Raw genomic sequence first — 5,168 nt, forward strand, 5'->3', positions numbered from 1 at the left:
ATCAATTTCTCAATAAAACCATCCCTCGCCGGTCAAAATATCTTATTTTTGTCTCAAAATAGAGCAAGCGTTGAGAGGTTGTAGAGGAGCATGAGACAAGGGATACTGGAGGCTACCACTCAATGCATGTGATCCACAAACCATCAGCAATCGCCAAGATTGCCTCGGCTACTCCATCGCCGAAAAAGGAAAAATACAATGGGATCAAAAGAGAAGGAAAGAAAGGAACTGGAGCAACGGTTGGGCGTAGTTGAACCATGGGGGAGGGGGGCTTGGCTGGGTGCGGCTCACTGGGTGAGGGTGCGCGGTTCGGCTGGGTGCGGCTCAACTAGATGGGATGTGTGGTTGGGCTAAGTGCAGACGGACGTGGCTGGGTTCCGTTCGATCATCCCAAAACCAAAACAAACCAAAAAGGCAAAGGGTAAACTAAATCAACGACCGTGGCATACAGAGTAAGCACCAGATCAAATATAATATTTTTATGGCATAAGTTTGTTTGAATTGGATAAAAATGTGGAGAGAAAATGATAAATGGGCGATTGTTGTCACAAGCATGAATCTAGGAGGTAAAACAAATGAAATTCACTCAAAAATCTTATAAAATGTGATCAATTTTTGCTAAGTTTGACTTATAAAATTAAAAGATATCTTTACTAATACTTTCTTCGTTTCAAAAAAAAATTTCTTACATTTGTCCAAAAACGGATGTATCTAGTTATGTTTTAGTGTTAGATACATCCCTATCTAGACAAATTTAAGACAAGAATTTTGAGACGGAGAGAGCATTTGGTAACGGGTTCGGGTCAGGCATGGGCGCGCGTTTGTTTAGAGCAACTCCGGCGCTCCGTTTCTAGAGGTACTACTACTTTTTGTTTCTTGAATTTTTCAGTTCTTTACTAGGGTACAAGGGATCCGGCATCCGTACCAATAACGTGGAGGTGAGAAAAAACTCCCATACGCTTTGACTTGCCTGCTCCTAGTAGTACTAGCACCCAGCAACAGTACGATGAGATTGCGCCATGACCTAACCAAACGCGCCAACGCACGAACTTAAATCGTGTGGGGTCCCTGGCCGGTGACCAGCACTTATGGGGTCACGTGCCCACTGGGTACCGAGTGATTAGTGAGGCAGTGACAGTGAGTGGGTTTGGTTGTCGAGCATGAGCTTGCTGCGCGCCTCGTGGGCACGGTGGGGTTTGAACTGATCGAGCGCCGACGTCCGGTGAGTGCGTCCGTCAACCCGCGAAAAATAAAAACAGTGCGTCGGTCCAGCTTTTTTTTTTTAGAAGAAGTGCGTCAGTCCAGCTAGCGAAGAATGTCCAAGCAGGGGAGGCCTGAAGAGTTTTTCTCGCTGGAGGCGATACCTAAGGCGACTGGGGTTTAGCGCCGGTCTCTCTTTCCCAGGTCGGCGCCCGGTGGTGCTGTCGCTGGTCTTCGTTTCTCTGCTACGAGTCTCCAGGTGCTTGCACCCTAGGTGTTCGTGAGTAGATCTGAATTTTTGATCCATCATACTCTGCGTGAGGATTGAGGAACATGCATGCACGGGGCTTGATGGGTTCAGAGTGAAGGTATGGTTCAGCGTATGTGTGACTGGATGTGATGATGTGCTGATCTCAAGGGGGATCGCCACGAGCCATGAAACTCATAAGCTGGAATTGTCGGGGACTCCTCGGTGCCCCGACAGTTCGCTCGCTGCTAGACATCCAACGGCAACACTGATCAGATGCGTTCTTTCTGTCTGAAACGCACTTGGATGTTGATAAGGCAGAAACGGTGAGAAGGAAATTGGGGGTGGATGAGATGATTGTGGCACCAAGTCCTGATGGAAGAAGGGGCGGACTGCTGCTAGTCTGGAAGAAGGAGGTTAGGATCTACTCCCGGGCTTTCACCCTAGATTTCATTGATGTTTCGGTACAAGAACAGAACGGGGATACATGGAGGCTGACTGGTATTTACGGAGAGCCTGGCTGGGATAATAAAGAACGTACATATCAGCTCCTAAGAGACCTTCATGATCAGTCCAACCTGCCGTGGGCGGTTATTGGGGACTTCAACGAGATTCTCTTCTCGGAGAAAGAGGGAGGAGCTCCCCGACAGCAGACTCGACTTGAGGCGTTCCAAGACGCGCTCTCATACTGTTCTTTGGAGGATGTAGGTTATACCGGTGACAAATTCACCTGGTTCCGTGGTGGACTGAAGGAGCGGCTTGATCGGGCCGTCTCAAATTCTGGATGGATGGCCTTGCAGCTTATGGCGGGTCTGAGTAATTTGGACATGGGGAAATCTGACCACCGGCCAATCTGTTTGGATACTGAATATCTCGCAGGGGTGGCTGCTAGCAGACCAAAATACGCACGCAAATTTGAAGCAAGATGGCTGGCAGAGGAAACTCTCGAAGAGATAGTTAAAACGGCCTGGCTCAAAGCAACCATTCAAGGTTCAGTAAAACAAAAGCTAGAATCTGTCCATAAAGACATGCATGATTGGGACCGTAAAGTCTTGAAAGGCCCAAAAGCAAGGCTGAAGAAAGCTCAGAGAGACCTTGAAGAATTGATGCGAGCACCTTATAATGAAGAGGTCAAAATGAAGCAGAAAGAGCTCTCAGTTCTGATTGAGAACTTACTTGATCAAGATGAAATATACTGGTCACAGAGGGGCCATGTGAATTGGCTCCGACGCGGCGATCGCAACACTAAATATTTCAACCAGTTCGCGTCAGCTAGGAGACGTAGAAACCTGATCAAAAAACTGAGGAATAATAATAATGGATGGGTCGAGTGGAATGTTAACCTCGGCCCTCTCATTCTTGATTACTTTGGTAATTTATTTAAGTCTGATTTGGGTGTCATTCAGCAGGACATTCTGCAGGTAGTAAAACCCCGGATCACAGCTGAGATGAACAGAATGCTAATCGCTCCATTCTCAAGGGAGGACGTGCGGAAGGCGTTGTTTCAGATTGGAGACATGAAGGCCCCTGGTCCGGACGGCCTGCATGCTCTATTTTTCAAGAGATTTTGGCATATTCTTGAAGAGGAACTAACAAACGAGGTTCTTGATGCGATTAACAATAAAAAAATTCCTAGTGGTTGGAACCATACAAATATTGTCCTGATCCCAAAGGTTGAGAACCCGGAGGTAATCACTCAATACAGACCTATTAGCCTGTGCAATGTTGTGTACAAAATCATCTCCAAAATGCTGGCAAATAGGTTGAAGAAAATCCTACCGGATGTTATTTCACCAACCCAAAGTGCTTTTGTTCCGGGTCGGCTAATTACGGACAATGTGTTGGTTGCCTATGAGTGTTTCCATGCAATTAAGAAATGGGAAAACTTTGTTTTTGCCACTCTAGCTTTTGACCACTTTGCTTATGCCACTCTAGAATTTGACATTTCACTTCTACCACTCTTAGTTTTTAAGAATACATCACAATTGCCATTCCGTGGCAAAAGTAATAATTTTATAGTGGCAATTGTGATACTTGTCAAAATCTAAGAGTGGCAAAAGTGAAATGAAAAGTTATTGGTTTTGCCACGGAATGGCATTTGTGATGTATTGTCAAAAACTAAGAGTGGCAAAAGTGATATGTCAAATTCTAGAGTGGCATAAGCAAAGTAGGCAAAAACTAGAGTGGCAAAAACAAAGTTTTCCCTTAAGAAAAAGACCCACGGCTCAAACGGGGTTTGTGCAGTGAAACTTGATATGTTGAAAGCTTATGACAAAGTAGAATGGGATTTTTTGAAACAAATGATGCTGAAGTTGGGGTTCCACTCTTTTTGGGTGGATTTGATCATGGAATGTGTGACCTCAGTAAGTTACAGAGTGAGATTTAATGACACCAAGACTGAAGAATTTATACCTACTAGGGGACTGAGACAGGGGGATCCTCTGTCCCCTTATCTATTTTTGTTGTGCTCAGAGGGCTTATCTTGCTTGTTAGCCCATGAGGAGGATATTGGCGGAATTGAAGGTATTCTCGTATGTAGAAATGCTCCATCTATATCCCATCTCTTGTTTGCTGATGATTCCTTGATATTGATGAGGGCCAATGCCCATAATGCACACACCTTGAAGAGAATACTTGCCACATATTGCAGTAGCTCTGGGCAGTAGATTAGCACTGCTAAATCAAGTGTTTTTTCAGTCCAAACACCAATGTCCATGTCAGAGAAGAGATTTGCAGGGAACTGGATATCTTAACAGAAGCCCTTTCTGACAAGTATTTAGGTTTGCCTACGATGGTTGGAGTGGATCGAAGTGACTGCTTCCAGCATCTCATTGATAGAATTTGTCAGAGATTGAAAGGGTGGAAGGAGAAGACTCTATCTATACAAGGGAAAGAGATCTTATTAAAATCAGTTGCACAGGTGATCCCTACTTATGCCATGTCTGTGTTTAAACTCCCAAAAGGGACTTGCAAAAATATAACTGATGAGATTGCGGGGTTTTGGTGGGGAGATAATGAGGAGAAAAAGAAATTGCATTGGTTTGCATGGTGGAAGATGTGCATCCCAAAGAGGAAGGGTGGTATGGGGTTTAGAGACCTTCACAGTTTTAACCTTGCTTTATTAGCAAAACAGTGTTGGTGACTTCTCCAAAATCCAGATTCTTTGTGTGCACGTGTTCTGAAAGCTAAGTACTTAGATGGTGATATTCTCAGTGCGGACCCCAAGAAGGGTTCCTCGTTTACATGGCAGAGCATTGTTGCGGGCATTCAAACATTCAAAAGGGGCTGTATATGGCGTGTTGGAACTGGCTCAAGAATTGACATTTGGCAAGATCCTTGGATACCCTCTAGTGAATCCAGGAAAGTGATTACGCCTAGAGGAGGGATAATGTTGAATAAAGTGGAAGAACTAATAGATCCACACTCAGGTTTGTGGGATGAAGAACTTATTCGTTCAATTTTTTTCAGTTGTGGATGCACAAAGAATTTTACAAATACCACTGAGGGTTGAGGTGTTCGATGATTTTGTAGCTTGGAATGCTATGCGGTCTGGTACTTTCTCAGTTAGGTCCGCTTACCATGTTGAATTTGAACACCAATTCGGACACCAGTGGCGTTGGGGAGACGGTCAGGGTGGTTCTCAGTTGAATGATATCTGGAAGACCATTTGGGCCCTTGTTTTACCTGAGAAAGTGAAGCATTTCATCTGGAAAACATTAAA

The sequence above is a fragment of the Triticum dicoccoides genome, chromosome 5A (genome assembly GCF_002162155.2).
Source record: "Triticum dicoccoides isolate Atlit2015 ecotype Zavitan chromosome 5A, WEW_v2.0, whole genome shotgun sequence".
NCBI classification, from domain to species: Eukaryota; Viridiplantae; Streptophyta; class Magnoliopsida; order Poales; family Poaceae; genus Triticum; species Triticum dicoccoides.